At 40.2% G+C, this 25503-nt stretch overlaps 1 pseudogene; it reads right to left on the bottom strand.

The window, feature by feature from the left end:
* Positions 1–539: 539 nt before the first annotated feature.
* On the bottom strand, positions 540–1180 carry LOC102281438 (BCL2/adenovirus E1B 19 kDa protein-interacting protein 3-like pseudogene; annotated as a pseudogene).
* Between the last annotated feature and the right edge of the window lie 24323 nt (positions 1181–25503).

The raw sequence follows: 25503 nt of genomic DNA on the forward strand, positions 1-25503 counted from the left end.
TTCTAAACACCAGTAAACTCTTATTAGGAAATTCTGAAGTGTTTTATGGAGAAGGCAATGGCACCCCACTCCAGTACTCTTGCCTAGAAAATCCCATGGATGGAGGAGCCTGGTAGGCTGCAGTCCATGGGGTCGTGAAGAGTCGGGCATGACTGAGCGACTTCACTTTCACTTTTCACTTTCATGCACTGGAGAAGGAAATGGCAACCCACTCCAGTATTCTTGCCTAGAGAATCCCAGGGATGGGGGAGCCTGGTGGGCTGCTGTCTACGGGGTCGCACAGGGTCGGACACGACTGAAGCGACTTAGCAGCAGTAGAAGCAGCAGAAGTGTTTTACAGGCCAAAAAGGGAAGGAGGTTAGTAAAAAGCCTCAACAGAGTTGGAATAAAATACTGAATTTGAGAGTTACTGGAACTTGGATATGTAAAAAGAGGGAGGAGATTGGGACATGCTTACAATGGTCTCAAGTTCAAATAAACTACTGTGACAAGACACCACTTCACAAGTCTCATGCTGGCCCAGGGGCTCTTCTCTTCCCTCAGTAGGTGCTGGCAGAAGGCATGCTTAGTCATTTTGCAATGTAGATACCTAGCCCCAAAGCCAAAACATGCGAGAGGAAGAGAGATGGAATGAACACCTTAAGAAACTCTGTGGAGAAGATCCCCCCTTTCTTCATGGCTTCACTTTTTCTCATGCTTAAGGAAACAGAACATTTAGGGTGCCTGAAGTGGAACTCCTTGGGTGGAATATTTTCAGGTCTATTGGACTAATCGGACACCCAGTCTACACTTTTCTTCAGAGCATCCACCTCTTTCTCTCCTTCTGCAACTTCTTCTGACTGAGAGCTATGGTCCTTGCTGGTGTGCATTTCCACATCAAGCATGATCTGCCCATCTTCTTGTGGGGAAGGGCTGTCACAGTGAGAACTGCCTCTTGAACTGCTCTGTCTGGATTCATTCTGTGCATCCAAAAGAATCTTCATGTCTCCATTGTGGATGGAGGATGAGGAGGGTACAGCTCTAGCCCCCCATTCTTCGCATCGCCATTGCTGCTGTTCATGGGCAGCTCCACCCAGGAACTGTTGAGGCCAGCAGGCGGTGGCAAAGACTGTTCACCTTCCTCACAGTTATTGTTGTTGTTGTGTGGGGGCGGCAGCTGTTCTACTAAGTGAGACGACATTGTCAGGTGGCTGGAAGAGCTGCGACCCCGCAGCTGGGACTGTCTCCGATTCTCGGGCGTCAACACCCAGAATTTTTCTAAAATATCCGCCAATTTTATAAAAGATTTTCAATTCGTATCAGAATATATACATATGGAACTAAAGAACTTCTTGATGAGGGTGAAAGAGGAGAGTGACAATAATGCTGGTTGAAACTCAACATTAAAAAATCCAAGATCACAACATCTGGTCCAATCATTTCATGACAAATAGAAGGGGAAAAAGTGGAAGCAGTGACAGACTTTATTTCCCTGGACTCCGAAATCACTGTGGATGGTGACTGCCATCATAAAATTAAAAGACGCTTGCTCCTTGGAAGGCAAGCAATGACAAACCGACTGTGTGTGTCCTCAGTTGTGCCTGACTCTTTGCGACCCCATGTACTGTAGCATGCCAGGCTCGTCTGTCCATTGGACTTCCTAAGCAAGAATAGTGGAGTGGGTTGCCATTACCTCCTCCATGGGATCTCCCCAACCCAGGGACTGAACCCAGGTCTCTTGCATCTCCTGCACTGGCATATATACAAAAAAATTATTCACAATCCCACTATCCAGTTGATACCCTCTTCTGACTGAACTAAGATTTCCTGATTAAGCCCTGAGGAACCCCATCCATCCAAGTTGTACCAGCCTCTGATGTTCCCTGTGATTAGATTTGGTTTGCTTGAACCTGAATGAGGATCCAGAACTTTTGTCATAAACAGGGTGAGAATATTTGGCATTCTATCTCTCACCATGTGCTGGTCACAAGGTATATAGGTGGATCCATCATCCTCATCAGCACTGAAGGCCTACAGCCATGCTAGACACCCGGGATAGACACCTGCAATATGAAAGCAAATGACTTCAGACAACTGACCTGGATTTACCCAGTCCTCACAAGAGCAAGCACATTCAGACATCAATTTGAGACCTTTTAACAGTCTTTAGGAGATTGAGATGTGTAACACACACACATACATTAGGCATTCACTATGTAAAGTGCTTTATATTATGCATTTCATTTTAGATTGCCTAATATTTTAGAATTTCTCATGTCTCTGATTTGAATCTAAAATCTTCAAATGGATGTTTTGATTTTTCTAGAAGCAAGTACTTGTCTATTGTGCGATAGTTAAAGTTTGAACTTTTATAATGTTATTCTTTTAAAATACAGGAGCACTTTTAGTGCACCAAGACCATAATTTTAAGCGGCTTCCGTTACTCTCTCTAGAGTCCAGTCTTAGTCCCGCCATTCGGGATTCTAGAGTACGGGAAGAGCTCCACCTTACGGCACTATTTTGAAGAGCTCCACCTTACGGCACTATTTTGAAGTGCGCCAAGGAAAGGCCACGGCTTGTAGAATTGTCCTAGAGGCAACCCACTCCAGTCCTCTTCTTTTTTATTTTAGTTTTAAACTTCACAATATTGTATTAGTTTTGCCAAATATCGAAATGAATCCGCCACAGGTATACCCGTGTTCCCCATCCTGAACCCTCCTCCCTCCTCCCTCCCCATACCCTCCCTCTGGGTCGTCCCAGTGCACCAGCCCCAAGCATCCAGTACCGTGCATCGAACCTGGACTGGCGACTCGTTTCATACATGATATTATACATGTTTCAATGCTATTCTCCCAAATCTCCCCACCCTCTCCCTCTCCCACAGAGTCCATAAGACTGATCTATACATTGCTGTCTCTTTTGCTGTCTCGTACACAGGGTTATTGTTACCATCCTTCTAAATTCCATATATATGCATTAGTATACTGTATTGGTGTTTTTCTTTCTGGCTTACTTCACTCTGTATAATAGGCTCCAGTTTCATCCATCTCATTAGAACTGATTCAAATGTACTCTTGCCTGGCAAATCCCATGGACGGAGGAGGCTGGTAGGCTGCAGTCCATGGGGTCGCTAGGAGTCGGACACGACTGAGCGAGTTCGCTTTTACTTTTTACTTTCATGCATTGGAGAAGGAAATGGCAACCCACTCCAGTGTTCTTGCCTGGAGAATCCCAGGGACGGGGGAGCCTGGTGGGCTGCCGTATATGGGGTCGCACAGAGTCGGACACCACTGAAGTGACTTAGCAGCAGCAGCAGAAACTCAAGACAGGCTTCCCTGATAGCTCAGTTGGTAAAGAATCCGCCTACAATGCAGGAGACCCTGGTTCCATTCCTGGGTCGGGAAGATCTGCTGGAGAAGGGATAGGCTACCCACTCCAGTATTCTTGGGTTTCCCTGGTGGCTCAGACGACCTGGGTTCGATCCCTGGGTTGGGAAGATCCCCTGGAGAAGGGAAAGGCTACCCACTCCAGTATTCTGGCCTAGAGAATTCCAGGGACTGTATAGTCCATGGGATCGCAAAGAGTAGGACTGAATGACTTTCACTTCACTTCACTTAGAAACTCAGAGGGGAAAAGGATTAAAAAATACAGACCACCTCCCCCAACAAATTGTAAATCCTCTTCCATGATATGCTCAAAGTGCCAAAATGGCCAAGGCCAAGTTAAAATTAAGCAAAATCTTTCACTTGGCTATTGAACTGGGTACTAAATTGGTAAAACAAGAGTCCTTTTTACTTGATACCAAACATTATCATTATCATCATAATGATTCTTGAGTTCCTATTATGAACTAGATTATGGTATATATATATATATAATATATATGTGATATATTATAAATATATAATAAATATATACTATTTATCATGTTAAATATTTATTAAATATTTTATTATCAATATTAATAAATGTGTATACAATAATATATTTATATATTATATATGTATTAAAATATTTATTAAAAGTTTTTAAATTTTGTAAACTTTTTATTTAAACATTTTAAATATAAAAACATTTATATATTTATATATAAATAATATAATTTATATAATAAATAATTAAATTTTTATTAATGTTAAATATTATATTAATATTTATTATATTAAAATTTGCAATAAATATATAATAAATATAATATTATATATGTATGTGTGTGTGTATATATATATATATATGCTAAGTTGCTTCAGTCATGTTCGAGTCTTTGTGACCCCATGGACTGTAGCCCACCAGGCTCTTCTGTCCATGGGATTCTCTAGGCAAGAATACTGGAGGGGGTTGCCATGCCCTTCTCCAATATATATATACACACTAATTTAATACTCACACAACCCTATAAGAGAGGTAAAATTATAAACTCCAGTATCCAGATGAAGAAACTGAGGCCTAGAGAAGGTACATAAATTTCTCAAGGCCACACAGCTACTAAGTGGTAGAGCCGAGACACACTAGCCCAGATTCTAAACCACCATGCCATACTGCCTCTTTCTAAAGCTCAAATTCAGTAAGGTCTCTCTCAAACAACTTGAAGCCATTCTCTTACGCATTCTTTCTCAAAATATTCATAGATGAAGGCAAGACAAGATCCCTGGTTCAATTTCTATTCCTCTCATGGTGGTCCAGATTTGTAATTCTTTGGCTTATCACCTATGTTCCTTCCCAACTTTGGCAATGATTCTATTTGTGATTTTGACTATAAAGTATTGTAGTAGAGCGCTATACACTGAACGTTTGCATCCCTCCAAAATTCACATGTTGAAACCTAATCTCCCATGCGATGGTATTAGGAAGTGGGGACCGACCTTGGGAGGTACTTAGGTCATAAGGGTGGAGCCCTCATGAATCAGATTAGTGCACTTATAAAATGCACTCTCTCTCTGCCCCTTCCACTGTGTGAGGACATGGCCAGAGGTTGGCTATCTATGGACCAGGAAGCAGGTGCCCAGAAGATATTGAATCTTTCAGCACCTGATCTTGGACTTGCCAGCAGCCCCCAGAACTGTGAGAAATAAATGTTTGTTGTTTAAGCCACCCAGTCTATGATTTTTCTATGATAGCAGCCCCAAAGGACTGAGACACGGAAAACTTAGATTTTCTGTCTTTTCCTCCTATTTTACCTCAGGTCCCTCAAACATCTTTCATTTAAAATCATGTTGAAAATGATGTATTTCCATAAACAAGGTCCTACTATAGGGCACAGGAAACTATATTTAATAGCCTGTGATAAAACACAACGGAAAAGAATATATACATGTATAACTGAATCACTTTGGTGTACAGTAGAAATTAACACACTGTAAATCAACTATACTACAATAACATTTTGAAAAGGACACATACATAAAAATTTACCAATGGTAATATAATTCAAACCAGAATTTTTCCTAAAGCATTTATTTCTTTAAAAATGTCTCATGTGGTACTTTTTTAAAACCTGGTAGAATCTATACGTTTTTTTTTTTTTCTGTGCAGTTTGAGCAAGCACTAGGTTTCATGGAAAATCATAAACCATATTTTCCAATATTTTCAGCATTAACACCTAAGTCATACTCCATTAAGGGAAAAACCATTTTTCTTATTTACCTAACAAAAATTTATTGAGTTTTTACTATTCCTAGGCTGTAAGGACACAACAATGAAAACGCCAAATATGGTCCCTGCCTTGATGGAACTTATGGTTCTGAACACTATTCAAGATAGAAAAGAGAAAGGAGATGACTCTGACCTAGGAATGCCTTCTATATATATAGATATACATTTTTAAAATTTAATATATATTTAAAAAAATAGTTTACTACTTTAAAACAAAAGTTATCAGCATGCACATTCTCTGACTAGGTGACCAAAAAGTTAATTTACAATTTTTCTAATTCCACTGACAGAAAGCAAAATCCATGAATATTCCATTAGGGGAAAAACAGGATTTTATTCTATATTCAAAAATTACCAGATGACATTTCTCTCAGACCGCCAAAACAAGGAAATTAGAGAGGCCTAGGGCTGTCCTGGAAGCCACCATGCCATGGGCAGCTTGCCTTTGGAATTTGGAATTCGTAACTAACTAGAGGCAATCTGGAAGTAGCTCAGCCTGACCCAAATGAGAACCTTGGGTAAATTCCTCCTTCCCTTTTTATGCCTGTGATCCTTGGGCACCACCCAAATTGCAAGCTCTGGCTAGACATCAACAATCCAACAGTTATCTCAATGCCAATCCTCTCTTCCTCCCTTTTCTATCCAATGTCTTAACTCCTCCTCTCTCTCGCAACATTTCCACTGCACAGTCTGGAATTCTAACCATGGTAAACAAAGTCCACTTCTATGTGTCCACTTTTTCCCTGAACATTCACTCCATCTCCTGTTGCTGATTGAAAGGTGGTTCCCCACCTACAGCACCATGTCCCATAAAGCCATCTCAAGGCTGTATTCTCTTCCACAGCCTACATGCGGGGTGAAGGTGAGGGTTAGGGAGAGCTATGTCACCGTTCACCTTACTCCCCCATTGCATTTTTGAAACCATGGTCACCGAACATCTTTAAGTACCATACAGTAAATATTTTAGGCTTTGTAGGATACACTGGCTCTTTTGCAACTACCTGCCTCTACTGTTGTAGCTTGAAAGCAGCCATCAACAATATGCAAACAAATAGACATGGCTGTGTTCCAATACAACTTTATGGACAAAACAGGCAGCGAGGCCAGACTTGACCATAAGGATGATCAATACACTGCCATGGCCTCGCAGTGCCATGACTTTCTCATGCCCAAGGATTTTCACTCCACCTTTAACACCTTCAAACCAATTTGCCACTCTCCCCACAACTCTTATCCTGCAGACTTTCCAACTGTTTGTTCCCCAATAAATCTGATCTTTAAACTCACAACCCCTCCATTGCCTCCCTATTAGTTTGCCTCCACTGAGCCTCACTTTTCACTTACCCAGTCTGGATGCCATGGTCAGTCACTGCACTCTCTTTTATCCTCAATCCCCTTGCTCCCTGTTCTTTCCACTGTACATTGTTCACTATCAAAACCATACACCATTTCTGAATAAATTTAATTACCAGCCTTCTCTGATCCTATGGCCAAATGGCTGAACACAGCTGCAGAACACTGTCTGTCTGTGTTAATCGCTCAGTCATGTCGACTTTTTGCAACTCCATGGACTGTAGCCCGCCAGGCTCCTCTGTCCATGGAATTCTCCAGGCAAGACTACTGGAGTGGGTTGCCATTTTCTTCTCCAGGGGATCTTCCCGACCCAGGGATTGAATCTGGGTCTTCTGCATTGCAGGCAGATTCTTTACCATCTGAGCTACAGGGAAGCCCTGTACCACTATATATATTTGAGCCACTATGAACTCATAATTTTAAATCCAGCTGGGCCCTCACAACTTCTAGTATATCCCTTTTAACAGTCTTCCTGTAACTGTCTATCACATTTATATTAGGCAAGACAACATAATTCTGTAAAGAGATTGCAGGCTTAGAATCCAGACAGACTTGGGTTTGATATCTGGATCCACCATTTACTAGCTGTATGGTCATGAACAAGTTATTTAAATTCTTTTTGTCTCAGTTCCCTCATGAGTAAAATGGGAAAAATAATACCTACTTTATATCTTAATAAGATTATGTATGTAAAACAATTAACATACTGTCTGATACTCACGAATTGCTGAATAGATGAGAGCTATTGATAAGCTTATGGGACTTCCTGGCGGTCCAGTGGTTAACACAACATGCTTCCACTACACGGGGCATGGGTTCAATCCCAGGTCAGGGAACTAATATCCTGCATGCCACATGGCATGGCCAAAAAATAGAACATAAAAATGCTTAAACATGATCTTTAAAAAAACAAAATGAGAGCTCCTGTTCAGTAGGTGACTATACCTCCTACTTTGATAAGACCATTAAGTGTTTCTTAACTGAGGTCCCCAAAAGGCAGAACAATGCTTTATGTGCTATTTGGTTGAATCATAAGAAAGTGCTGAAATTCAGCCATTCTGACAGACAGAAGCCATAAGATTCAGCCTGGTAAGTTATTAGAGAGCACTCCCAGGGAAGGTTCCCAGGTGGTGCTAGTGGTAAAGAATTTCCCCGCCAATGCAGGAGACAAAAGAGATGTGGGTTCAGTCCTCAGGTCAGGAAGATCCCTGGAGGAGGGCATGTCAACCCACTCCAGTATTCTTGCCTGGAGAATCCCATGGACAGAGGAGCCTGGTGGGCTACAGTGCATGGGGTCTCAAGAGTCTGACACAACTAAAGCAACTTAGCACAAAGGAATGAGAGTCAATACAAAGGTTTTCTTTGTTAAAAGTTTGCACCCCTGGGCTGCATTAACTCCTCCACATTTCCAGGCTCTTCCAGGCTACACCATGCATGGGTGCTCCAGGCTGTCCCGCCCTGTCTCAAGCCTCAATGTCTGCAGGAAAAGTGCCAGGGCCCAGAGCTAAGAAGCTGCAGGGTTACACCTTGTCAGTGTGTCTGAGCCCATTGAGAGAATGGGCTGAAACAAAGCAATAGCCAAAGGCCCCTGAGACAATCAGGCCCAGAGGATCTGAACTGGTGAGGAAGAGGTAGCTGATAGGAGATGTGCCCAGTCTCGATTTCCTTTCACTGTGCAAACTTTCCTGTACCTGGAACCCACTCTTTCTTTTGGCCAGAGGAAGGGACATGGCTATCCAGCCTCCCCACCCACCCTGTACTCAAACTTCCATCCCTCCTATCTCCTCCAGCCCACCTACCCTCGGTTGTTTTTTTTACTTTCAACTCTCTCACTCCTCTGATCCATCCCCCTCTACCAATATACCTGCTTAAGGCTTTCCTTTCCTTTAAAGATCCTTCCTTTTCCTCACACAGGCTTCTAGCCACTTCCTTTTTCTCTTTCTCGTCCTTCTCTGGAAAATACCTGAAATGAATAATCCAGATTTCCTCTGTCAACTTGCTCACCACATGCACTGATCTCATCACTACCCAAACACTTTCTCCGAGGCTGCCACTGACCTCTGTATGGCCGTATCTGGTAGACACAATTCCAGCCACATCTATCTTGGTCTCTCTGTAACCGTTGGATCTGTGGATGCCTTCCTCGTTACTGAAACACATTCTCAGTCCAGTCACCACACCACTGTTATTAGCCACTTCTCCTATTGCTCTTACTGGCTTCTTTTTCTCTCAGCCTCTATCCATCCCTTAAGTGTTAGTATTCCCCAGAGTTCTTTTCTCCTTTTATCCCACACATTCTCCATGGAGGATATCACCCATTCCCTGGATTACAAGCACATGTGGGTAACTTCCCAGCTCATCTCCAGCCAGACCTCTCCCTCTACACTCATTTTGGAAATGCCTCCAAGTAGCTGCCTATGTCCAGCAAACCACCATTGTTCCTATCCATAACTCTGATAATCTTCCTGTCACTACTAAGGTCAGTTGAAGTATCTTGACCTGAGTAGAGGCACAGCCCAAGGAGCACACACTCTGTAGCACAGGGCATGGAGGGGGCAGGGTGCAGACGAGGGATAAGAAGTAGCGACTCGCTCAATGTGGTTCCTTTAACATGCTCTACCTACCACTTAATGCACTGTGGTGACCTGAATAGCAAGGAGGGCCAAAAGGGAGGGGGTATATGAATATGTATGATTGATTCATTTTGCTGTACAGAGCCGCCTGCCAATACAGGAGACTTAAGAGATGTGGGTTCGATCTCTGGGTTGGGAAGATCCCCTGGAGGAGGGCATGGCAACCCACTCCTGTATTCTTGCATAAAGAAAGAATCCCATGGACAGAGGAGCCTGGTGGGCTACAGCCCATGGGTTCACAAAGAGTTGGTCACGACTGAAGTGACTTAGCACAGCACAGAAACTAACACTGTAAAGCAGCTATACGCCAATAAAAATTTATTTAAAAAGAAAAAAAAAACACATGCTCTACCTATTCCTACCAATAGGTTCTAGGTGCTACATAAAATGTGTTGCCAATAATTACTATCATTGGCTTCCCAGGTAGCTCAGCGGTAAAGAATCCACCTACCAATGCAGGAGATGCAGGAAATGTGGGTTCAATCTCTTGATCAGGAAGATCCACTGGAGGAGGAAATGGAAAACCATTTTAATATTCTTGTCTGGGATATCCCGTGAACAGAGGAGCCTGGTGGGCTACAGTCCATGGGTCACAAATAGTCAGTCACAACTGAGCACACAGCACGCACTATATAAAATGTGTTGCCAATAATTAATATCAAAGTTTTAGTTCAGTTACTATTTTCTGAACTTCCCTTCCCAGCCTGACACACACCTTCCACCCCATTCTATCTCTCTTCAGTCTTCCACAAAGAGATTTCAAATAGTCTTTGCCTCTAAGTATGTCTTGGAATTGGATACACATAGTTGAATCCCAGGTCATGGTTTTGGTACTTCCCAGTTAAAATTCTACTCTGCTCTGGCAATGTTCTGACCTAGGTGTTCTGGCCCAATGGGGGACACTCAAGAACATGTGCATGAAATGGGTGGTTAGGCAAGATGATGAAGGGCCTTGAATATCAGATTATGAACTAGGGACTCAAATTTACAGAAAGTGGGAAGTCTGTGAAGTTTCTAAGCAGGAAAGCAAGAGGATGAAAACAAAAGCCATGTTGTAGATTCTGGTAGAATGGGAGTAGTAGTAGAGAAAATTGACTAAGGAGGAAAACCGGAAGCATGGAAATCTATTAGAAGCATGTTCCAGGAATCCAGAAATGAGGTAATCAGTCCAGCTCTGTCAACCTCACCTGCCTCATCTCTTCACATTTAATCCCTTGTCAAATCAAATCTAAATGGGGCAACCTTTAAGCAGCATTGGAGGCACAATGGCCATATTTGGAATTAGTTCAGAACATCACAATGACCAGTAATGAAACCGGTATCACTACAGGTCACTCTTTTGATGGTTTAAATGTTCAAAGAGAGGTCCTTTGCCACTTCAACATAAGTGTCTAAAGTGTCCGCATTGCTTTGAGCACTAAAATTTGGGTTATTTACTAGGGCACTGCCAATAATAAAAGGATGACTATTTCCTAGATTGCCCATTTCTTGTTTTGCAAACTGCCCCTCATTAGGCTCTTATTTTACAATCGAATTACAAAATTTTTTTTTTCAAAATTCTCTTTAAAGGTTCATATAGCTTTTCACAGGTCTAGCCCTGGGCGGAGGGGTGGGGGAGAGGGGGTGTTAATTAGCTATATCTCTAGATCTGAGAAAAGCTAGTATGAAAACTGTGTAATGATCTTTGGCCGATGAACTCCAGCTTTAGTTACTTAAACAAGGAAAGAAATTGTACTCGTTTGTCCCTATATATAACTTTCTCATTTGAATCCTACCACCGAAGCAACTGTAATAAAAATATAACATGTAGTGGTACAAAGCAAGAGTGATAGATAACCTCACAGCCCAAGATTATAAGCTTTTATTTTAACAGTTACAGGGAAATCAATTCAATAAACCGAGTAAGACTGAGAACATGATTAGAATTAGGAAAGATACCCATAATACACCAAAACTAAATGGAGCACATTTTTTTTAACTTCAGCTGTAATGTATACACTATACAAGGCATCTAAAAGCCTAAGAGATACTTTATATTAGCTACAATAAATTAGTATGAGATTCAGTTTAATAACACCTAGATATGGATAGAAATAATTTCAATTCAAATTTTAAAAACCGGGGAAGGCGCCAGGATGGCGGAGGAGTAGGATGGGGAAAACACTTTCTCCCCCACAAATTCATCAAAAGAGCATTTAAACATCGAGTAAATTCCACAAAACAACTTCTGAATGCCGGCAGAGGACATCAGGCACCCAGAAAAGCAACCCAACTCAAAAAGGAGGTAGGAAAAAATATTAAAGACAATAAAAGAGACAAAAGAGGAGGGACGGAGTTCCGTCCCGGAAAGGGAGTCTTAAAAAGAGAGAAGTTTCCAAACACCAGGAAACCTTCTCACTGCCAATCTGTGCCGAGCTTTGGAAGCACAGAGGACAATATAACAGGGAGAAAAATAAATAAACAATTAAAACTCACAGATTGCAGCCCCTACGGTAACTCCTCCAGCGGAGAAGCAGCGCAGACGCCTGCATCCGCCATTAGCAAGCGGGGGCTGGGCAGGGAGGCGCGGCGCGGGCTGCATCACTGAGAGTAAGAATCTGGCCTGAATACCCTGAGCGCTATCTGAGCGAAATAATTTGGGCTAGCAAACCAGACTGCGGGATATCTACCATGCGGTGCCCAGCCCTAACCTAAGACACCGCCAGCCCGTGCACGGAACAAAGGACTAAACAGAGGTAGCCGGCTGCAAACCTTCCTCCGGTGACAGGCAGCCAGAGCCGGAAGGGGGCAATCGCAGCCCCAGAGAGACATTATCTATAAAACTGGCTTCTTTGCTAACTAAAACTTATTGGGGGTCTGGACAGTCAACATCTGCCTGAGAAGGTGCGCCGGTTTTACACCCAGATAACCAAGTGGCGGGGAGGCGATAAGTCGCAGCATTGGCGCCGCCAAACACCTCACACCTGAGCTGCTCGGACCTGGGAAGAGCACAAAACACAGCCCCAACTGAGTCTGCGCCTCTGAGGACTACCTGAGTGCCTGAACCTGAGCGGCTTGGACCTGGGAGGTGCATGCAACCCAGGGCCAGCCTCGGATTGTTCCCGGCGGAACAACCTAGAGCCTGAGCAGTGTGGGCAGGGGGGCTACACGCGCGCCCGAGCGGGGCAGACCCAGTGTGGCTGAGGCACTGCGAGCGCACGCCAGTGTCATTTGTTTGCAGCATCCCTCCCTCCCTCCCCATAGCGCGACTGAACAAAGAGAAGAAATACAGCTCCACCCACCAGAACACCGACACAAGCTTCCCTAACCAGGAAACCTTGACAAGCCACCTCTACATACCCACACACAGCGAGGAAACGCCACAGTAAAGAGAACTCCACAAACTGCCAGAATACAGAAAGGACTCCCAAACTCAGCAATTTAAACAAGATGAAGAGACAGAGGAATACCCAGCAGATAAAGGAACAGGATAAATGCCCACCAAACCAAACAAAAGAGGAAGAGATAGGGAATCTACCTGATAAAGAATTCCAAATAATGATAGTGAAATTGATCCAAAATCTTGAAATTAAAATGGAATCACAGATAAATAGCCTGGAGACAAGGATTGAGAAGATGCAAGAAAGGTTTAACAAGGACCTAGAAGAAATAAAAAGAGTCAATATATAATGAATAATGCAATAAATGAAATTAAAAACACTCTGGAGCCAACAAATAGTAGAATAACAGAGGCAGAAGATAGGATTAGTGAATTAGAAGATAGAATGGTAGAAATAAATGAATCAGAGAGGATAAAAGAAAAAACGAATTAAAAGAAATGAGGACAATCTCAGAGACCTCCAGGACAATATTAAATGCTACAACATTCGAATCATAGGGGTCCCAGAAGAAGAAGACAAAAAGAAAGACCATGAGAAAATACTTGAGGAGATAATAGTTGAAAACTTCCCTAAAATGGGGAAGGAAATAATCACCCAAGTCCAAGAAACCCAGAGAGTCCCAAACAGGATAAACCCAAGGAGAAACACCCCAAGACACATATTAATCAAATTAACAAAGATCAAACACAAAGAACAAATATTAAAAGCAGCAAGGGAAAAACAACAAATAACACACAAGGGAATTCCCATAAGGATAACAGCTGATCTTTCAATAGAAACTCTTCAAGCCAGGAGGGAATGGCAAGACATACTTAAAATGATGAAAGAAAATAACCTACAGCCCAGATTATTGTACCCAGCAAGGATCTCATTCAAGTATGAAGGAGAAATCAAAAGCTTTTCAGACAAGCAAAAGCTGAGAGAATTCTGCACCACCAAACCAGCTCTCCAACAAATACTAAAGGATATTCTGTAGACAGGAAACACAAAAATGGTGTATAAACTCAACCCAAAACAATAAAGTAAATGGCAACGGGATCATACTTATTAGTAATTACCTTAAACGTAAATGGTTGAATGCCCCAACCAAAAGACAAAGACTGGCTGAATGGATACAAAAACAAGACCCTACATATGTTGTCTACAAGAGACCCACCTCAAAACAGGGGACACATACAGACTGAAAGTGAAGGGCTGGAAAAGATTTTCCATGCAAATAGGGACCAAAAGAAAGCAGGAGTCACAATACTTGTATCAGATAAATTAGACTTTAAAACAAAGGCTGTGAAAAGAGATAAAGAAGGTCACTACATAATGATCAAAGGATCAATCCAAGAAGAAGATATAACAATTATAAATATATATCCACCCAACATGGGAGCACCGCAGTATGTAAGACAAATCCTAACAAGTATGAAAGGAGAAATTAACAATAACACAATAATAGTGGGAGACTTTAGTACCCCACTCACACTTATGGATAGATCAACTAAACAGAAAATTAACAAGGAAAAAAAAAAAAATGTATCTATAAAGCTCACTAAAGCAAAGCACAGTAAAATGAGGTATGGCAATAAAAGGCATTAAATTTATCAAATAAAAAAATAAATAAAGTGCTGAAAAATTAAAGCTGTCAATTCTGTAATAGATATTCATTGAAAGTATCTTTTGAAATGGGGTGAAAACACCTTCAGAGAAATGAAAGCTAAGGAAGCATGCACGAGCTATAAAAATGATAAAGTCCTTTATGAATGATGATAATATCAAAACAAAACTGGGAAATACAGGAAGGAGTAAAGAGCACTACAAACAGTCAATACATGGATAAACATTAGAAACTATTCTCTTTTTCTTAATTTCTTCATGGTAAACTATCAACATTATATTGTGAAATTTTTCAGAAAAAAAAAAAAAGAATATGGTATGACATAGTTCTGTCTTAGATATTATGCAAGTGGGATGAATACTGAAAATAACTGAAGTACCTCATGGTAAAAAAAACAAAAACATAAAAATAAAATAAAATTTAAAAAAATAAAGACAGAGATAAACTATTAAAAGCAACAAGGGGAAAATGGCAAATAATATACAAGGGAACTCCCATTAGAAAAAAAAAAAAATTTTAAAAACCTAAGATCAGCAAGCACATTTCCCAACACTGCACAATAGAGTCAAGCTGTGCCCAATCCAACAAAAGAAGTTTGTAATCAAATGCTATTTAAAATAAAGAGTTACAAAAATGGAGTCTGGGATGATCAGAAAATCATTAAATTAATAGAACAGTAAAGAGCATATCAATATCCAAATCATGACCTATGATTATTTTTTTGTCCATGCTAATGGGGTCGCTAAGAGTTGGACATGACTGGGCGACTTCACTTTTCACTTTTCACTTTCATGCACTGGAGAAGGAAATGGCAGCCCACTCCTGTGTTCTTGCCTGGAAAATCCCAGGGACGGGGGAGCCTGGTGGGTTGCGGTCTATGGGGTCGCACAGAGTCAGACACGACTGAAGCGACTTAGCAGCAGCAGCAGCAATGCATATTATCCACTATTGGGCTGGCAAAAAAAAATTGCATGGATTCTTCCATAACATCAGATGGAACAATCCTGAATGAACTTCTTGGCCAAGCCAATAGTTTGGTGCATCTCTGAACATTGAGCCCTAGTGAACCTGTTTCTTATCAGTTTTATGAGATTTCTTCAAGATGAGCTGCATATAAATTTATCCTGCCACTAAGAGGTCAGTGGTGCATTTTGATCTCAGGTTGCTGACATTGTTTTCAATGTTTGAAATTTTTAGGTCAACTAACTGATGTAACAAGGAGATCCAACCAGTCCATTCTAAAGGAGATCAGTCCTGGGTGTTCATTGGAAGGACTGATGCTAAAGCTGAAACTCCAATACTTTGGCCACCTCATGCAAAGAGTTGACTCATTGGAAAAGACCCTGATGCTGGGAGGGATTGGGGCAGGAGGAGAAGGGGACAACAGAGGATGAGATGGCTGGATGGCATCACTGACTCGATGGACATGAGTCTGGGTGAACTCTGGGAGTTGGTGATGGACAGGGAGGCCTGGTGTGCTGCGATTCATGGGGTCACAAAGAGTCAGACACGACTGAGCGACTGAACTGAACTAATGTGACAAGTAACTTGAGTGGTGGATAAACCATATACCTGTGTCTCATGGTAAGCAACTTTCCATTTCATGTGCTTGTGTCCTGTAAAAAAAAGAAACTCAGTCATTTGACTTTCATTTTGGGGTGACCAAAACAAAGTCAAAATAATAGGTGATGTCAGAATGGGCAAAGTAAGATCAGATGTTTCTTAATGATTGTTTGATCTTTTTTTTTTATCAATTAAAAAAATGTACTGAGGGGCCAGACTATGCTTAGTGCTATAAGTTGAGGGGAAAAAAACACAGTCCCTTCTCCCATTTCTCCAGATGACTACAATACAAAATAAGTGCCATAAGAAGTAAAAGTTCCATTAGATTTCACAATGGAAGTCACTGACTGCTATCTGAAAAATAACATGACATGCCACTGAAAATACAAAAACTTTAAAGTACATCAATATACTCTATTAAAGGAACAAACAAAGGACAGTCGTAGCAAACACTCTCTTCCAACAACACAAGAGATGATTCTAAACGTGGACATCACTAGATGGTCAATACTGAAATCAGATTGATTATAGTCTTTGCAGCCTATAATCAAGCCTATACCAAGCCTATAAGATGGGGAAGGTCTATCAGTCAGGAAAAATAAGACCTGGAGCTGACTGTGGCTCAGATCATCAGCTCTATATAGCAAAATTCAGGCTTGAAGAAAGCAGGGAAAACCACTAGGCTGGCCATTCAGGTATGACCTAAATCAAATCCGTTAAGATCATACAGAAGAGGTGACAAATAGTTTCAAGGGATTAGATCTGGTAGACAGAGTGCCTGAATAACTATGGACAGAGGTTTGTAACACTGTACAGGAGGCAGTGACCAAAACCATCCCAAAGAAAAAGAAATGAAGATGGCAAACTGGTTGTCTGAGGAGGCTTTACAAATAGCTGAGAAAAGAAGAGAAGCAAAAGGCAAGCAAAAAAGGGAAAGATATACCCAAATGAATGAATGCAGAGTTCTAGACAATACCAAGGAGAGATAAGAAAGCCTTCCTAAGTGAACAATGCAAAGAAATGGAGGAAAACAATAGAATGGGGAACACTAGAGATCTCTTCAAGAAAACTGGAGATATCAATTGGAGATATCCCACTGCTGGGCATACACACCGAGGAAACCAAAATCAAAAGGGACATGTGTACCCCAATGTTCATCGCAGCACTGTTTATAATAGCCAGGACATGGAAACAACCTAGATGTCCATCAGCAGATGAATGGATAAGAGAGCTGTGGTACATATACACAATGGAATATTATTCATCCATTAAAAAGAATACATTTGAATCAGTTATAATGAGGTGGATGAAACTGGAGCCTATTATACAGAGTGAAGTAAGCCAGAAAGGAAAACACCAATACAGTATACTAACAGATGACACCACCCTTATGGCAGAAAGTGAAGAGGAACTAAAAAGCCTCTTGATGAAAGTGAAAGAGGAGAGTGAAAAAGTTGGCTTAAAGCTCAACATTCAGAAAACGAAGATCATGGCATCCGGTCCCATCACTTCATGGGAAATAGATGGGGAAACAGTGGAAACAGTGTCAGACTTTATTTTTCTAGGCTCCAAAATCACTGCAGATGGTGACTGCAGCCATGAAATTAAAAGACGCTTACTCCTTGGAAGGAAAGTTATGACCAACCTAGACAGCATATTCAAAAGCAGAGACATTACTTTGCCAACAAAGGTCCGTCTAGTCAAGGCTATGGTTTTTCCAGTGGTCATGTATGGGTGTGAGTGTTGGACTGTGAAGAAAGCTGAGTGCCGAAGAATTGATGCTTTTGAACTGTGGTGTTGGAGAAGACTCTTGAGAGTCCCTTGGACTCACGGAGATCCAATCAGTCCATTCTGAAGGAGATCAGCCCCGGGATTTCTTTGGAAGGACTGATGCTAAAGCTGAAACTCCAGTACTTTGGCCACCTCATGCGAAGAGTTGACTCATTGGAAAAGACTCTGATGCTGGGAGGGATTGGGGGCAGGAGGAGAAGGGGACAACAGAGGATGATATGGCTGGATGGCATCACTGACTCGATGGACTTGAGTCTGAGTGAACTCCGGGAGTTGGTGATGGACAGGGAGGCCTAGCGTGCTGCGATTCATGGGGTCGCGAAGAGTTGGACACGACTGAGCAACTGAACTGAACTGAATGCATATATATCGGAGAAGGCAATGGCACCCCACTCCAGTACTCTTGCCTGGAAAATCCCACAGATGGAGGAGCCTGGTGGGCTGCAGTCCATGGGGTCGCTAAGAGTTGGACATGACTGAGCGACTTCAGTTTCACTTTTCACTTTCATGCATTGGAGAAGGCAATGGCAACCCACTCCAGTGTTCTTGCCTGGAGAATCCCAGGGACGGGGGGCCTGGTGGGCTGCTGTCTATGGGGTCACACAGAGTCGGAAATGACTGAAGTGACTTAGCAGCAGCAGCAGCAACACATATATATGGAATTCAGAAAGATGGTAACGATAACCCTCTATGCGAGACAGCAAAAGAGACACAGATGTATAGAACAGTCTTTTGGACTCTGTGGGAGAGGGTGAGGGTGGGATGATTTGGGAGAATAGCATTGAAACATGTATATTATCATATGTGAAACAGATTGCCAGTCCAGGTTCAATGCATGAGACAGGGTGCTCAGGGCTGGTGCACTGGGATGATCCAGAGGGATGGGATGGGGAAGGAGGTGGGAGGGGGCTTCAGGATGGGGAACACGTGTACACCTGTGGTGGATTCTTGTCAATGTATGGCAAAACCACTACAATATTGTAAAGTAATTAGCCTCCAATTAAAATAAATAAATTTATAAAAAATAAAAATGAAATAATATGTGTACAAGAAGAACATGTGGGTGATTATTTTTCATATTTTTAAGTTGGAAAGGTCTTTCTAAACATGGCACAAAACATGAAGCCATAACATAAAAGAATTATAAATGACCATCCCAAAATAAAGAAACCAATTTACAAGGCTAAAAGAACCACAAAATCAAAAATAAACTAGAACTTAAAGCCATAATATATGGATGATTCTTCTACTGAATAATCAAGACAAATAATCCCATATTAAAATGGGATGAGACACTTCCAGTTTCCAGTCAGGAACATAAGGAACTTGGAAGGCATCACTCCATTCTAAGTAAAATGCTGATCAAACTAAAAAATCAACAACTCTTTTAGATCCATCAGAGAAATGAGGTCACAGGCCAAACTGATGCCCCCAAATTAGAGACTAATAGGCGAATATAGAGAATCACAACTTACTGGGGCAAGAACCTATAAACAGAAACCTCTATAGGAAGTAGTGCCAGGAAAGAAAAACCTGTACTACAACTGACAAATTGCTGGAGGCTAGTTTAAGTGTGGACTAGTCTAAAAGTTAAAAATCCAGAGGGGCCTGGTCATAGGGGAGTCCCCACACTTTGTGAATTTTACTTCCAGAAACATTAGCAGGTTCTCACAGTGAATATCTCAGAAAAATCCTCCAGGACTTAGGGCAGGAAAGTAACCATTTGAAATATACCAAGGTAACTCTGTTCTTCTTAACAAGGCCTGCCTTCAAAATAAACTGTTTCACCAGCACACAGGGCTTCCCAGGTGGCACTATTCCCAGGTAAAGAACCTGCCTGCTAATGCAGGAGATGCAAGAGACACAAGTTCAGTCTCTGGGTTGGGAAGATCCCCTAGAGAAGGGAATGGCTACCCACTCCAGTATTTGTGCCTGGAAAATCCCATGGACAGAGAGCCTGGTGGGCTACAGTCCATGGGGTCACACATAGTTGGACACAACTGAAGCAACTTAGCACCAGCACATAACTTACTGGAGTCTTTGATAATAAGAGTCTAACCAACCCAGGGAAGGAAAACAGTATGTATAGGTTTCATATACATAACAAGCTAGGTTTCATACTAGCTTTTGTCAGATCTAGAGATATAGCTAATTAACACCCTCTTTCTACACTCCCCACCCCCCAACCAGGGCTAGACCTGTGAAAGCTATATGAGCCTTTAAAGAGAATTTTGAAAAAAAAATCTTATAATTTGATTCTAAAATGAGAGCCTAATGAAGGGCAATTTGCAAAACAAGAAATGGGCAATCTAGGAAATAGTCATCCTTTTATTATTGTTAGTGCCCTAGTAACTAACCCCACTTTCTAGACATCCTGTACCACTTAAGGGGGAACAAAACTGTGAAGCGCTTGTGAAGTTCACAGCCCACAATATAGGCTCACTAGAAGCCTGAGACCTAATCATAGTTCCATAGAACACTTGCTATACCCCTACACCTACCACCATACCACTAAAACCTATTAATCAAAAATTAATTATTTTGCTATTGGAAAGTACTCATATTACCCATGAAGTGGTATAGTATTATTTGAAAGTGAACTTGGATTAGTTGTAAAAGTATACTGCAAACTCTAGGATAATATAAATAAAACTATAAAAAAAATATCTAAGAAAAATGTAAAGAAAGTATAACTAATATGCTAAAAAAGAAGAGAAAACAGAATCATATAAAATTATCAGAACCACAGAAGGCATATAAAACATAGAAGACAAAAACAGGCACAGGGAAAAAGAGAAAACATGAATAAATATGGTAGATATTAATCCAACTATATGAATAATCACCTTAAATATCAGTGTCTAAAGGTAAAATAATTAATAGAAGGCAGAAATTGTCAAAGGAATAAAAAACAAGACCTAAGTATATGTTGTCTACAAGAAACCCAGGTTACATATAAAGATACATACAGGGAATTTCCCTGGTGGTCCAGTGGTTAGGAATCCACCTGCCAATGCAGAGGGCACAGGTTCCATCCCTGGTCTGGGACAATCCCACATGCCATGAAGCAACTAAGCCTGTGTGCCCCAACTACTAAAGCCTGCATGCCCAGAGGCTGTGCTCTGCAACAAGAGAAGTCACTGCAATGAGACGCCTTCACACTGCAACTAGAGAGTAGCCCTCACTCACTACAAGTAGAGAAAGCTCACGTGCAGCAAGACGACCCAGTGCAGGCAAAAAAATTAAAATTAATAATGATAAAAAGACACATATAGGTAAAAAGTAAAGGAACAAAGATATACCATATATATCCAAATAATCATATGAAAAGATGCTCAATACCATATATCTTCAAAGTGAAAGTGTTATGTCATGTTTGACTCTTTGCAACCCCATGGACAGTAGCCTGCCAGGTTCCTCTGTCCATGGGATTCTCTAGGCAAGAATACTGGAGTGAGTTGTCATTCCCTTCTCCAGGGGATTGTCCCAACCCAGGGATTGAACCCAGGCCTCCTGCATTACAGGCAGATTCTTTACCGTATAGGCCACCAGGGAAGCCCATCATATAGCTTAGGGAACTGCAAATTAAAACAACAATGAGATTTCACTATACACCTTTAGAATGGGTCAAAATCCAAAATACTGACAATACTAAATGCTGGCTAGAACATGAAGCAATAAGAATTCTCATTCATTGCTGGTGGGAATGCAAAAAGCTATAGTACTTTGTAAAAATTTTTGGCAGTTTCCTACAAAATTAAACATACTCTTACCATATGATCCAACAGTTGTGCTCGTTGGTATTTATCCAAAGGAGTCAAAAGCTTACACACACACAAACCTGCACACAGATGTTTATAGCTGCTTTGTTTATAATTGCCAAAACTTTTAAGTAACCGAGATATCCTTCAGTAGTTGAATGGATAAACTGTCATACATTCAGACGATGAAAAATTATTCACCACTTTTAAAAAAAAAAAGATAACAAGCCATGAAAAGATGGATAGCCTTAAATTCATTAAGTGAAAGCTTACCTGAAAAGGAAACATATTGTACCTTTCCAACTATGTGACATTCTGAAAAAGGCAAAATTATGGGGACAGTAAAAAGATCGGTGATTTCCAGGTGTTAGGGGAGAGAGTGGGACAAATAGTCAGAGCATGAACAATTTCTAAGGCAGTAAAACAGATATTCTGTATGACACTATAATGATGGATACATGTCATTATACATTTTGCCAAAAGCACAGAATGTACAACACCAAGAGTGAACCCAAATGTACTGATAAACTGAACTTTGGGTGATTATGAGGCATCAATATAAGTCCATCAGTTGTAACAAGTATGCCACTCTGGTTGGGGATGTTTACAGTGGAGGAGGCTGTGCATGTGTGGGAAAGTAGTTGAAACAGTAACAATATAGGGGAAATAGTAAATGCAGAGGGTATTGTGAAATAAGATCCTTGTGGTATTAATAGTAAGAAGGACAGAATAATTTGTTGACTTTATTTTAAAAAGTATATTTAAGTATGCATCATAAAATGCTGAAATATCTTAAAGAGACAAAAATATAATATATAGCTTTTAAACCAGAAGAAGAAATAAAGGGAACAAGGAAAACTTAATAATCCACCAGAAGATTGGAAAGTGGAGGTGGAGGGAATAAAAGAAGCAAGAAAAAAACTGTTGGTAAGCAGAACCTAAACTAAGTGAAATGAAGCAAGTTCCAAAAAAATATAATCCATATATATATATACATATAATATATATATCATAATATATATATAATTTATATATATATAATAATACAATTCATATGAAGTTTTAAAAGCCCAGAAAACAATACTGCTTATTGTTTCTGGGTACCTAAATGATATATTCAAAATTTGTGATAGCAATTATCTCTATAAAAAGAATGAAATCAAGAAAGGATAGATACATAGGGTCTCTCAATTCTTTTACATTTTTATTTCTATTTTATAAATATTTTTAAATATTAAAACATAATATCAAGATTTTATGAATGTGGGTGGTGGGTGCCCAGGCATTCATTATTTAATTATTTATTCTTGTCTTTATGTTAGAAATAATTCCTACCTTAAAAAATAGGTTTAAAAAGAAGAGCAAGACATAAAAAAACACATATGTAGGGGAAAAAAACCTTATGGTTATAAAAGGGGGTAACAGCGGAGAGGAGAGAGAGAAATTAGGACTTTGGGAATAACATATACAGGCTTCCTAGGTGGCTCAGTGGTAGAGAATATGCTTGCCAATTTAGGAGACGCAGGTTCAGTCTCTGAATCACTTTCCTGTATATCTGAAGCTAACACAACATTGTAAATCAACTATACTTCAATTTTAAAAAATGGTGGAGTATTACTCAGCCATTAAAAAAAATACATTTGAATCAGTTCTAATGAGGTGGATGAAACTGGAGCCTATTATACAGAGTGAAGTAAGCCAGAAAGAAAAACACCAATACAGTATACTAACACATATATATGGAATTTAGAAAGATGGTAACAATAACCCTGTATACGAGACAGCAAAAGAGACACTGATGTATAGAATAGTCTTATGGACTCTGTGGGAGAGGGAGAGGGTGGGAAGATTTGGGAGAATGGCATTGAAACATGTATAATCATATATGAAACGAGTCGCCAGTCCAGGTTCGATGCACGATACTGGATGCTTGGGGCTGGTGCACTGGGACGACCCAGAGGGATGGTATGGGGAGGGAGGAGGGAGGAGGGTTCAGAATGGGGAACACATGTATACCTGTGACGGATTCATTTTGATATTTGGCAAAACCAATACAATATTGTAAAGTTTAAAAATAAAAAAAAATAAAATTGAAAAAAATGGTTTAAAAATCATTCATATGTATATATTTATGAATAATTAAAATAACATATGTTGGAAGAAGCATGCAAAAACTATATGCTTAACTCTTCAGAGTGTCTCTAGAGGAGAGGATTGCAACCTACTTTCACTATCTGTTATATATTGCAATTGTTTACTTTGTTTTACAATAAGCAGATATTACTACTGTAAGCAGTAGAAATATTTTTTTTAGGTAGAAACAATAAAAAAAAGTAATCAAGGGAATCTGAACACACCTTTAGTCTTCATTAGGAAAACTCAATGCAACAAGAATTAAAACAAAAGAAAAAGAATATTGCAGAAAATGCTGTTTTCAAGCAAGCCTTCTCTGAATGGAGTGTTATGCTACATTGTGCCGAAATGCTGGGAGAAACGATTAACCAATCAATGAAAAATGTAGATATTTTCGTGTATTCTTGCTCAGCAATTTCATTACTGCAATGGGCAAAAATGAAAGAATAAGATGCTATAAATTAGAGGAAAGAGATGCTTATGCCATCCTGTGGCAGCTGGCCTGGAAGATTAGGCCATTCTTCGGCTGTAATTGGATAATGCTGGCTTGGGTGATTTGAAGTGGAAGGCTAATCTAGGGAGTTTACAGCGACAACAAAACTGTTAGATTGCTGGCATGGTAACAGGAAAAGAAAAAAACAAAATGTAATGAGAGACTGGAATAGTTCTCTTGCCTGTGTCTTATGCCAGTGGCAGGTATCATTTACTATACATTGGTTTGCAAGTATGCTCATATTTAATATACATATTGTTATGTTTGCAAGGATAAAAACGTTAGCATAGATCATGAATGAATATATGACTACATGCATATTGTATGTGAAGGCTAATTTTAAACATAAATCAGAGTTCTGAGATGTAAGCTATGTGAACATATTTTAAACATAATATATATCATACATAACAGAGATATAGAATAATTATACTCTTTCAGCACTATGTGGCAACATCATTGTGAATGTGTTTTATAAAATGTACCCACGAGTGGGTACATTATCTTTAATGGATAAGGGGGATTGCCATAATCATAATTCATAATCCTATGACTGAGATGGAAATGAGTCATATGCTAATTGCTATAAGACCAAAAAGGAAAAAAAAAAAGAACATGCATCAAACAATGCAATGTTAATTCTATAGGTTTTCAAGTAAGTACACTTCTCTTTTAAAAAAATTTTAAGCCTAGTGGCCAAAGTTTAAAAGATAATTTTATATCAGCATTTCCAAAAAATGGATATGGAAATTACCCAAAATGGGCCCCTCAAAAAGACCAGACAGAACAGGGTCCACCATGGACCTCTAAACACCTTTTTGATTCACCTACAGGAATTGCCTCTAGGTCAAAAAGTGCTATGAACAAATGTTCATAACCTTTGAATATAGTTTTTCAGCTTCTAGAAAATTATCCTGCAGAATCTTGTAAGAGTACAAAGATGAATGTACAAGGATATTCATTGCACTATTGTTCATGATTTGTGCAATAACTAAAAGTTGATACCAATCCCAATGTTCAACAATAGAGACATATTTAAATAAATCATTATATGCACACAAAATGCAATATATATATATGTGTGTGTGTGTGTGTGTGTGTGTGTGTGTTAATGACAGATTCATCAGTATCACCATGGGAAGATGTACATGGATATTAA

The sequence above is a fragment of the Bos mutus genome, chromosome X, assembly GCF_027580195.1.
Source record: "Bos mutus isolate GX-2022 chromosome X, NWIPB_WYAK_1.1, whole genome shotgun sequence".
In the NCBI taxonomy this organism is placed as follows: domain Eukaryota; kingdom Metazoa; phylum Chordata; class Mammalia; order Artiodactyla; family Bovidae; genus Bos; species Bos mutus.